This window comes from Sphaerodactylus townsendi, linkage group LG05, assembly GCF_021028975.2.
Source record: "Sphaerodactylus townsendi isolate TG3544 linkage group LG05, MPM_Stown_v2.3, whole genome shotgun sequence".
Classification (NCBI taxonomy): domain Eukaryota; kingdom Metazoa; phylum Chordata; class Lepidosauria; order Squamata; family Sphaerodactylidae; genus Sphaerodactylus; species Sphaerodactylus townsendi.
Window position 1 is genome coordinate 132,055,977 of NC_059429.1, and position 12,212 is coordinate 132,068,188.

Genomic DNA, 12,212 nt, shown 5'->3' on the forward strand with positions numbered 1-12,212 from the left:
CCCCGAACAATGTACGTTTCCGCAGTGGGAAAGGTCCCGCCCCATCAAGGCACGCCAGCCAATCAGGGGAGACCGGCGAAGCGAGCTCGCCTGGTAGTGGGGATTGCTAAGAGTTCTGCAAACGGGTGTGTCTGCTGTGTGCTCGCTGCAGTGGGGAGGGAGAAACTCCGATGAAGAGGACACGGTTTCACAACGAACAGGTTTGGATCTGCATGCAAATTTCAAGTGGGGATTCGACCTGTACCGTTGCAGGCTATTGGTCCATTTTGCTCGGTATTGTCTGCTCTGATTGGTGGCAGCTGGCCAAGCATTCAGGCAGAGAAACCTGAGCAGGAAATGCCCAGAATAGAATTTGGAGCCATCTGTACACCATGCAGGTGCTGTATACCTTCAACTGGGGAGGGGCTGGAGCCCAGTAGTATACCACTGACTTCGCACGCAGAAAGTCCCAAGTTCCATCCCTGGCATCCCCAGTTAAAGGGCCCAGGTGGTAGGTGATGTGAAATACATTTTTCTTCTTGAGACACTGGACAGCCGCTGCCAGTCTCAGTAGACAGCAGAGATCTTGATATACCAGTGATGGCGAACCTATGGCACGGGTGCCAGAGGTGGCACTCGGAGCCCTCTCTGTGGGCACCCACAAACAGAGTTCATCATGTGGAGGGGAAATCGCCCCCCCCACACACACACACACACCTAGGCTGGCCTGGGCCACTGAGTACGACACACACGCACCGTGGTGAGCAGGGAGGACTTGGCTGGCAGGCCTGGTGCCTGTGCTCCAGGTGACTGCTGCCCGAGGGCGGGGGGCACAGAGGAGGCAGAGATGCTAGAGAGGCACAGAGCAGTGTGCGCAGGACTTGCTGGAGGCTAGAGCAGGCTGGCACCTGCTCGAGCGAGTGGGGCGGAGGAAGAGGGAGCCAACCGTTTTTTTCTAAACTAAAACCTCAGCATTCAGGTTAAATTGCCGGGTTGGCACTTTGCAATAAATAAGTGGGTTTGGGGTTGCAATTTGGGCACTCGGTCTCGAAAAGGTTCGCCATCACTGTGATAGACCCAAGGTCTGGTTTGGTTGAAGGCACCTTCATGACCTTTGCTGCTGGAAGAAACCTCGCAAGCCCTGAAGTATTTATCCTTTCTTTTTCTACCCCTGTTTTAACCGGATGCCGAATGGAGCAGAAATTTCGGGCACAGCACTCTGGTTGCAAACTCTGTTTTTAAGTCTCTTTAAAAAAAGAAATGTCTGTGTTTACACGGTGGGTTGGAGAGCAAGAAGCGCTCGAGAGACAAATTGACAAGGCTTTTCCCATCTGCTTCCCGCTGCCAACCCTGACAGCTGTCCAAAAAAGCGCCTGTTGCGGCAAAACCATCGCTGTTCCATTGAGTTAACAGGGCACATCAAGGGATGGACCGGCTGAGCTGAACGGCCGGGCGAGACAGCCAAAGGCACGCAGCTCAGGGGAATGCTTTGAAAAGGAAGGGGGTTGTGCCCTCGGGGAGATGTCGTCCTGCTGCTCGCAATGGAGAGAGGCGTGGACGTGGAGAATGAACATGTTCCTTTCCTTGCCAAGTGGCTGTTTGTTTGTTGCGGATGCCGCTGGGATACGGGCCAACCTGGCAACGGCTCCGGAGATCCTTTCAGTCACAGAGGAAAGCACCAACAGAGGCGCCGGGAGAACTAGAGACAACAATGGGTTTTCTGAGGCCTCTCGGGCTTAACGCATGGAGACCCTCTTTGGGAAAGGAGAGAAAAGCAGGAACGGGGTTGGGAAATAAGTCTCCCAAAACCCGTGATAAAAATAGCCATGTTAAGCACGTACAGTCTCTGGCATGTCCAGAACATTGCATGTGCATTATATCAGTTGTCATAGTTAAAAGGAAAAGCTTAGCCTTTATATATATCTATATCTATATATCTATATCTATCTAGATATAGATATAGAGAGATAGAGATAGAGAGAGAGAGAGAGAGAGAGAGAGATAATGTGTGTGTAGTTGGACGGACAGACTGGCAGACAGAAACCTGAGTGGCGGAGGCTTATCTGGTGAACCAGCTGAGTGGCGGAGGCTTATCTGGTGAACCACCTGAGTGGCGGAGGCTTATCTGGTGAACCAGCTGAGTGGCGGAGGCTTATCTGGTGAACCAGCTGAGTGGCGGAGGCTTATCTGGTGAACCACCTGAGTGGCGGAGGCTTATCTGGTGAACCACCTAAGTGGAGGAGGCTTATCTGGTGAACCACCTGAGTGGCGGAGGCTTATCTGGTGAACCAGCTGAGTGGAGGAGGCTTATCTGGTGAACCACCCGAGTGGAGGAGGCTTATCTGGTGAACCACCTGAGTGGAGGAGGCTTATCTGGTGAACCACCTGAGTGGCGGAGGCTTATCTGGTGAACCAGATGTGTTTCCGCACTCTTACATTCCTGCAGGGCAACCTTGGGCTAGCCACAGTTTTCTCTGTACTCTCTCAGCCCCACCTACCTCCCAAGGTGTCTGTTGTGGGGAGAGGAAAGGAAAGTAACTTGTAAGCCACCTTGAGTCTCCTTGCAGGAGAGAAAGGGAGGTATAAATCCAAACTCCTCCTCCTCCTTCTTCTCCATAAAGAAGTACACAGTACAAATTACAACCACCAGAGCAATTCCAGCACGCACTGTGTGTACCGGCATGTACAAACAATAAACTGCAATGCACCTATGTATAAAGTTACTACACCGTCATTGCAAAAACAGCAAAATACAAACATTCACAGGGCGTGTACAAACAGCAACCATACGTTGTACATGTAGAAGCAATTACTTGCAAAGTTACACAGGTCAGAAAACAGGTAAGGCAGAAGGTGTTGTGAGCAGAAGAAAACCAATTGCGCTACTGACTATTCTTCAGACAATTATGCCTGAAGACGAGAATTCGTTGTGTGAATATACAATGAGGTCGAGAAGAACAGTCCGCCTTCAGGAGAGGTCAGCGGAAAACACTGCAAATCCTTTTCACTCTTCACAGCACACTGGGTTTCATCAGGTAAGCGTGGGCCCAGGAAAGTTGTGCAGCTGGGAATGGCATTAAGGGCTTGTGGCTGGGTCAAGGTAAGAAACTATACTGTGTATTTGTAACCTCTATCTGTGGGTTCTGTGGGGCAGAACTTGGAATGAGTTTGCAACAACAAATTAAAAAAAATGGTTTACTTTCTTAACATATAACATCAAACATCAACATTTAACGTCACACTTCAAGGTCCTGTTCAGGTTTCATTTCAAGTCCTTCTAGTTACAGTCTTATGATATTTATTTATTTTATTTATTTATTTCTTAAATTTATATACCGCCCGATCCCCGAAGGGCTCCGGGCGGTGAACAACATTATTTGAACATCAACAGGAGCGGTCATACAAATATAAATACATACGCTCCATCCCATAAAATAGCTTAAAACTCATAAAAACAGCAAATAACCATAATACATATTGCCAAGTCCAATTCTTCCTGCAAGTGGGTTGGCTCCTGAAGACTCCAAGGGCTTGATGAACAGGATTCAACATGATGAAGGTTTCCAGGAGAACTCTCACCCATTACAAACACAAAAACCCTTAACAAGGTGTTAAGGGCTTATACAAATCAAGGTCCGAGTCTGGTAGCCTTGTCTCCTCCAAACCACATGAGCTCTGCAGCCTCCTGCTGCTTTGGGTCTCCACCCCTTTCTGGGTCAACCCATTCTGAGCATGGGGTTACATATTGTCAAAGGCTTTCATGACCGGAATTGCTGTGGTGTTGTGGGGTTTCCAGGTTGTATGGCTGTGTTCCAGTAGCATTTTCTCCTGACGGCATTCCAGGGGCGGGGCATTCCTGGGCGGGGCTGTGGCAAGGAAGCAGCCGCTGCGTCGGTCCTTGGGCGGGAAACGAATGCACGCAGGCGCAGGCTGCCACGCACACCGGGGCACCTCCTGCTAGACTGCTTCAAGTTCTGCGCGCTACTGCCGAGAGGAGGGACGTAACTAAGGCAAAAATCACGTGGCAAAATCACCCATTAGTAACCCCCTTTCGGCACACACAAATAATTAGTAACCTACTCTCGGGAACCTGTGAGAACCTGCTGGATCCCACCTCTGATCCAAACGTCTTTGATTGAGCATGATATGGCTGTTATAGGCGGCAGTAAATTTTGGGAAGATGCCTCAGGCCTTCAAGAAAACCGTAATTCCTTTCTAGCCACCAGATGGAGCTCCTGCTACACACTGTCTCCTCTTATTCTGGGTCCTTTAAGGCAGAACACAATTGAATGAGATTAATTAATTAATTTGTTTGTTTAACTGAATATTCATACTGCCCCTCCCCTAATGGGCTCAAGGCAGTTTCCAACAGGTCCAAAAAGAACTGCAATTCAGGGAACAATAAAATCCAAACTGAAGCCCTCAATACATTAAAAACATCTGCATCAGTCGGTTCTGGTGGGTTTTCCGGGCTGTGTGGCAGTGGTCTGGTGGATCTTGTTCCTAACGTTTTGCCTGCATCTGTGGCTGGCATCTTCCGAGCTGTATCACAGAGAGAACTCTGTTTCACACTTAGATTTGAAACTAAAAAGGCTTGCTTCTGCCTACAACAGCCATATCATGCTCAATCAAAGACGTTTGGATCAGAGGTGGGATCCAGCAGGTTCTCACAGGTTCCCGAGAGTAGGTTACTAATTATTTGTGTGTGCCGAGAGGGGGTTACTAATTGGTGATTTTGCCACGTGATTTTTGCCTTAGTTACGTCCCTCCTCTCAGCAGTAGCACGCAGAAAATGAAGCAGTCTAGCAGGAGGTGCACCGGCGTGCGTGGCAGCCTGCGCCTGCGTGCATTCGTTTCCCGCCCAAGGACCGACGCAGCGGCTGCGTCCTTGCCACAGCCCCGCCCAGATATGCCCCGCCCAGAAATGCCTGGCCACGCCCCCGTTGTGCCCCGCCCAGCCCCATTGGCGCTACGCCACAGTTTGAATCCAACCACCATGGAAACCTGTTACTAAAATTTTTGGATCCCACCGCTGGTTTGGATCCTATTGTATTAAAATACGTGATACCCTTTTTGGGGTGCCCATTGACAGGAGGGACCAAAGTCTTCTGGGAGTGCGGGTATAGAGGGAATCAATGTTGGGAAGCTCCAGCAGAGAAGAGAGACGTTAGGAACAAGATCCACCAGACCACGGCCACACAGCCCGGAAAACCCACCAGAACCAGTTGAATCCGACCATGAAAGCCTTCGACATCTACATCAGTCATTCCTTGGCCGATTATGCACAAGGTGTCTACTGCGCAGTGGGGGTGAATGGCGGTTGCGGCAAGATTTTTTGGTATGGCTCTATTTCCTCAAGCCCTGCTTTCACTTTCTGTACTTTCTTTTTTGTAGTTTCAGGGGATGATGGGAATTGTAGTCCATGAACATCTGGAGAGCTGCAGGTTGCAGACCCCTGGTCTAGATCAAGGGATGTAATTGTACCCCTCTATTCTGCACTGGTTAGACCTCACCTGGAATATTGTGTACAGTTCTGGGCACCGCAATTCAAGAAGGATATTGACAAGCTGGAACGGGTCCAGAGGAGGGCAACCAAAATGGCAAAAGGTCTGGAATCCATGCCCTACGAGGAGAGAATTTGGGGAACTGGGTATGTTTAGTTTGGTGAAGAGAAGGTTCAGAGGTAACATGAAAGCCATGTTTAGATATTTGAAGGGATATCATGTTGGTGGGGGAGCAAGCTTGTTTTCTGCTGCTCCAGAGACTAGGGCCAGGAGTCATGGGTTCAAGGTGAAGGAAAAGAGATTCCACCTTAAATCAGGAAAAACTTTCTGACAGTAAGGACTGCTCAACAGTGGAATTCACTACCTCAGAGGGTGGTGGACTCTCCTTCTTTGGAGGTTTTTAAAAAGAGGCTGGATGGCCATCTGTCAGGAGTGCTTTGATTGTGTGTTCCTGCATTGCAGGGGGTTGGACTGGATGGCCCCTTGGGGTCTCTTCCAACTCTATGATTCTATGAATTCTACGAAAGGGTGGTGGAATTAATCCACATGGCCAAAGCTGCCTCATCCGCTGTCCATCAAAATCAGTATTTCCTACTCAGACCGGCAGCAGCCGTCCCGTGTCTCTGATCATGGACTCTCCCATCTTGTCCAACCTGATTTTTTTTTCTGGAGATGGCCAGAATAGAACCTGAAACGTTTTGCATTCCAAGCAGAGCCTCTACACATTAAAAACGTACAGCCGTCTCTGCCTGCCAGCCCGGTCTGAATTGGGCTGTAAAATCCCTCCACCTTGAGACTCTTTAGTTTGGAGAGGAGACAACTGAGGGGGGATATGATTGAAGTCTATAAAATTATGCATGGGGTAGAAAATGTGGACAGAGAAAATTTTTTCTTTCTTTCTCACAATACTAGAACCAGGGGACATCCATTGAAAATGCTGGGGGGAAGAATTAGGACTAATAAAAGGTTTGGTGTTTGGAATCTGCTGCCACAGGAGGTGGTAATGGCCACTAACCTGGATAGCTTTAAAAAGGGCTTGGACAGATTGATGGAGGAGAAGTCGATCTATGGCTCCCAATCTTGATCCTCCTTGATCTGAGGTTGCAAATGCCTTAGCAGACCAGGTGCTCGGGAGCAGCAGCAGCAGCAGAAGGCCATTGCTTTCACATCCTGCAGGTGAGCTCCCAAAGGCACCTGGTGGGCCACTGCGAGTAGCAGAGTGCTGGACTAGATGGACTCTGGTCTGATCCAGCAGGATCATTCTTATGTTCTTATGTTCACCTTGTGCGGCTGCAGCTGGGACTGCAGCTGTTGTGTGCACGTCCACAATTCACTTTTTACAAAAAAAACAGACCCCCGGGCACTTGGCGACTGTATTTGCCCTGCGGAAACAGCCGTTTTTGCAGGCCTCCCCGCTGTACAGCCAGCTTGGTCCACCGTTCCCAGTAAAACCACAGAGCACCAGTGAGTTCCCAGCCAGGGGCACACAGCTCTGAATTCCACAACATACTTCATCTGAGAAATATTGCCAAGGGAGAAGCGCCCGACTGTAAACGGCAGGACTGATCCATGGCGAAGCTCTGGGAGCGTTTCCAGACTGTAACGTTGAAATGAACCTTCTGTTTCTCCCCCTGATTTTGGCAGGAAGTTTCTTTAACCCCTTCTGCGACCACGGCCGTTGGAGGGTCTCCACCCAGCTGTTTGGGAGTGCCAGGAAGATGTCGGGGAGCAGGTGGAGCTCTTGATTTCGACGCCAGTGTTTGTGTCCTCTGCAAAGGAACGGATAAGGTTGCAGTTTGGAGTTGGAGAGCGCGGGCGTGGAAGCCCAGAGCTCTCTTGTGCCCCCGTGAGCTCGAGAGGATGTTGTTCTTTTTATAGGCACGTCTTGTCATGCTTTGCACACTTGGCTGAACGACGGCATAACTCGGAGCAGAAGACCAAGGTTTTTTAGCCGTTGGACTTTGGAAACCTGAGTAGCCAGTTTGCTTTAGACATGTTAACAATTTGTGGAGGAATTTATGGGATGCGCGAGCGCCAGGGTTTGGCTCCAAGCAGAGTTATTTCCATCCTACCCCTTTCCCCTCCCTTTTCAGTCAGGGCAAACAGTCACACAGATCTCCTGGCTGAGGGTCGGGGGATGGGGGGGTGGGTGGACCAGAGAAGGCCTTGAGCCAGAGGTGGGATCCAGCAGGTTCTCACAGGTTCCCGAGAGTAGGTTACTAATAATCTGTGTGTGCCGAGAGGGGGTTACTGATTGGTGATTTTGCCACGTGACTTTTGCCTTAGTTACGCCCCTCCTCTCAGCAGTAGCGCGCAGAACTTGAAGCAGTCTAGCGGGAGGTGCACCGGCGTGCGTGGCAGCCTGTGCCTCCGTGCATTCGTTTCCTGCCCAAGGACCTGCGCAGTGGCTGCGTCCTTGCCACAGCCCCACCCAGGAATGCCCGGCCATGCCCCCGCTGTGCCCTGCCCAGTCCCATTGGTGCTACACCACAGTTTGAATCCCACCACCATGGGAACTTGTTACTAAAATTTTTGGATCCCACCACTGCCTTGAGCTTGACGTTTTATGAGTCATCCACTAGCAGAGAGACCAGAACTGTGGCCTATTCCAGCCTGTCAGTTCTCCAAAGCCCCAAAGGCGTTTGTGGAGGTGGTAACAAAGCATTTGCTTGTGACTGGCTGCATTGTGGATGCACGTTTCCAGAAAAGCTGTCTTTTGGAGAAGCGTCTGCCATTGCTGACCACACTGCAACTGAACAGTTAGGCCCCTTTCCGCACATACAGAATAACGCGCTTTCAATCCACTTTCACGATAGTTGGCAAGTGGATTCTGCTCTTCCGCACAGTAAAATCCAGCTGCAAAGTGCATTGAAAGTGGATTGAAAGCGTATTATTCTGCAGGTGCGGAAGGGGCCCTTAGAGTGCTCACCACCCTGTCAGAAGAAACTTGTGCAATCCCTATAAAGAGTCAACCTCTATATTGTGAGCACCCTTCTGCCATCCCCCCTGCAAGGTAGGCCTCCTTGGCCCATAGGGACTCGGCTACCCTTTTGGCTCTGGCTTCTGTTCATCCTGAATCCCTGCAGGATCCCAGCCTCAGTAGCCAAAACTGCCTAGATAATCCCTGTTTGGGGTTTGGCTCTGCTTGGGTGTAACAAGTGTACTTCTTGGTCAACTCCATGTACCTTTCAGGTCCATGATTCATTCAACACCACATATTATTGCTGCTGCTGTGTTTTATGGTTATAAATGTGTAAATTGTTTTAAATTGCCTTTGTTTTTATGTGTACAATGTCGTTTTTAGCCTGCTGTGTTTAATGTTATTATGTATTGTTGTTGCAGGCCTGCTGTACACCGCCCAGAGCCCTTCGGGGATGGGCGGTTTAACATCTAATATATAAATAAATATAAAATAAATAAACGACAGGCTCAGGATTTCATCAATCAGAAGTCTTTATTGGAACGAACAATCACAGATACACCTCTGAAAATGCCGGCCACAGATGCAGGACGAAACGTTAGGAGCAAAATCCACCAGACCACGGCCACACAGCCCGGAAAACCCACCCGAAACAGTACCTGGTCTTCCTCCGACCTCTGGCTCTCAGCCTGCCTGATCTCCCCACCTGTGCGTTGACCTTCCCTGTGCTTGCTGCCTGCCCCTGGGGTGCCGAACACATCTGAGCTTGCTGCCTGCCCTGACTCTGGACGGGCTGCCAGCCTTTATTTCCGTCTCGCCCGGCCACACTCTAGCTCAGTGACGGTGAACCTTTTCGAGACCGAGTGCCCAAACTGCAACCCAAACCCCACTTATTTTTCGCAAAGTGCCAACCCGGCAATTGAACCTGAATGCTGAGGTTTTGGTTTAGAAAAAACCCGGTTGGCTCCCTGTTCCTCCGCCCCACCCGCTCGAGCAGGGGCCAGCCTGCTCTAGCCTCCAGCAAGTCCTGTGAGCACCACTCTGTGCCTCTCTAACATCTCTGCCTCCTCTGCGCCCCCCCCCCCTCGGGCAGCAGCCACCCGGAGCACAGGCACCAGGCCCGCCAGCTGAGTCCTCTCTGCTCACGGCGGTGCGCGCACGTCGTTCTCAGTGGCCCAGGCCAGCCCAGATGTTTGTGTGGGGGGTGATTTTCCACTCCCCACATGATGAACTCTGTGTGTGCGTGCCCACAGAGGGGGCTCCAAGTGCCACCTCTGGCACCCGTGCCATAGGTTCGCCATCACTAGCTCCTGTTTCCTGCAGCACCGTTGGGTGAGTGTCAGGCCTAGTTCCCACTGGGCCTGGCACTTCGTGTCTAAAGGCCCCACCTGGACTCATAATCAGTCGTCTGGAGCCTGGGTGGTTTTTCTGTTGCTTGCTTCATAACTGGTGCATCAGGCAAACCTTCCCCCCTAGCAGTGGCGTAGGAGGTTAAGAGCTCGTGTATCTAATCTGGAGGAACCGGGTTTGATTCCCAGTTCTGCCACCTGAGCTGTGGAGGCTTATCTGGGGAATTCAGATTAGCCTGTGCACTCCCACACACGCCAGCTGGGTGACCTTGGGCTAGTCACAGCTTCTCGGAGCTCTCTCAGCCCCACCTACCTCACAGGGTGTTTGTTGTGAGGGGGGAAGGGCAAGGAGATTGTAAGCCCCTTTGAGTCTCCTGCAGGAGAGAAAAGGGAAATAGAAATCCAAACTCTTCTTCTCTTATCTCCGACTTCCTGGAGGAAGGCTTGAAATTCCACAACAATGTTGTTTTCTCACTGTCTTTCTTATGCGGATTATTTTGGGAATGGATGAGAGCAGGGACTGGCCAAAGGAGCAATGTTTTAAGAGATATATTGAGGGCAGAGGACAGAGCGCCAACTCTGGCTTTCTGAACTCTGGGTCTGGCACAGTTCAACGCAGCTCTTGAAATATTCCCGAGTCTTAACTATTGACTCGAGTAACAAACCCTAGCAATGAGAGACAGCCAAGGAAGTCCAGAGTCGTGACCTGGAGGGACACGATGGCAAACCACCATCTGCCTTTGTTACCGCTGCTGCTTGGGTAACATTAAGTGATTTCAGCTCAGGCAACGTAGTGAGGCGCAGGAACCCAGTGTTCTTCAAAAGTAAAGTATTTTATTCGGAAGTGATTGCTACTGCTCGGGCAGGGGAATCGCGCTCTCGTAGCCAAGCGCTAGAACTTTTATACATATACATCAAAAGGGGCAAGGGGGCAGGTAAGAAGGCAGGTAAGGGGGCAGGTCCCTTACCGTGCAACAATGCAGAAACATCAACACATAAAAGAAAAGATACAATTACAACTTTGTGAATGGGACCATGAAATCTCGCTGTCGAAACGTCTTTCCCTTGAGACTTCCCCTACGCTAGTGCTGAAATGGAGAGCGGGAGAGAGTCCATTCATAAAACTGAGTGGGCTTGTTTAACGCACCCAGGAATCTGGTTATCAGATGGGCTGCTTCCTTGAGTTATGACCTGAGGCTCCCGCGCCTCAGTCCCGCAACAAAAGAAAGTTCAAATGGTCCAATGGTGATCTTGGCACGTCATTCAACAGCTGGGATATACTGGGGTGCCGTTATCAGATTCAATTTGTAAATCGAAAGGGGCCTTTGTTTCCGCTAAAGAGATCTACCGGGTGTTGGCCCAAACTGAATTCCAAGGCTAGCTTTCTTGACTCTTAATATCAGCTGTTACAAGCTGTTGCTTTTACCCATAGGTACAAATATTTAAAATAACATTTCCAAACTTAAACATTAGAGGAAAACTTAAAGAACCTCCAATACAGTACAAGCACATATATAAGCAAGAGTATCCTAACAGTAACAAAACCTTAAATTAACTAAAGTATAATCCTAAACATTGGGCAACTAATAAATTCAACATTGAGGGGGCTTACATTAAACCTTAAAAGGGACAAAGGCAAGAAGGAAACCATGTGAAATATCAGCACGTTTGTATATACACGTTCTTTCCAGGCCTTATGGAGGCTTTTGGACAACACTGGTCTCTTTGCTCTGATCCTTAGCCAGTGTAGTTCGGTGGCAGGCTCAGGAAAATATTTATCCTATTTTCCTGGTGGTAACAAGGGGAAGAAAATAAAACCTCTTGCGACTGTCGTGTTTGCCCGGGAGTGCCTTCCACCTGGGTGAATCTGGTACGCTGAGCTACAAGTACATCAACATATCAATGTATCGTTCCCAAGGAGACTCGTGATTGACAATAGAATGAGATGGCCGGTCACTCTTTCAAAAATCTTCGTTTTGTGGGGTCGGCACCCCTTCATCAGTTTTCGAGTTTCAACACTGTGCGTGTTGCTTTTGGAGAAACGTGTTTAGCTGTTTAACGTGTGCAAAGACTCCAACGGGCTAAGCTGTGCTCAGACGGTTCTCTAGCTAGCTGCACAAGAGTAGACGACTTTGGTACACCCAACTTCATAGGGTGTTGTACTGATGTTAGATATTAAACATTGCACGTCTGAATTTCCTTTCAGTTTGGAACCAGTGGTTGCGGAAGAAGAAGGTGAGTTTGGATTTGGATGATCCAGGCCAGCTCAATCTTGACAAATATCAGAAGCTCAGTGGGATCAGTACTTGGGGAGGGGGCAGTCCAGGGGACCCCAGGTTCACTGCAGAAAGACAGGCATGCCAAAACACCGCTGCCTCTTTCCTTGAAAGCTCTTCGGGGTTGCTCTAAATTGGCTGTGGTTTGTCAGCGCTTTCCATCACCCCAGTCAAACGCTGCTGT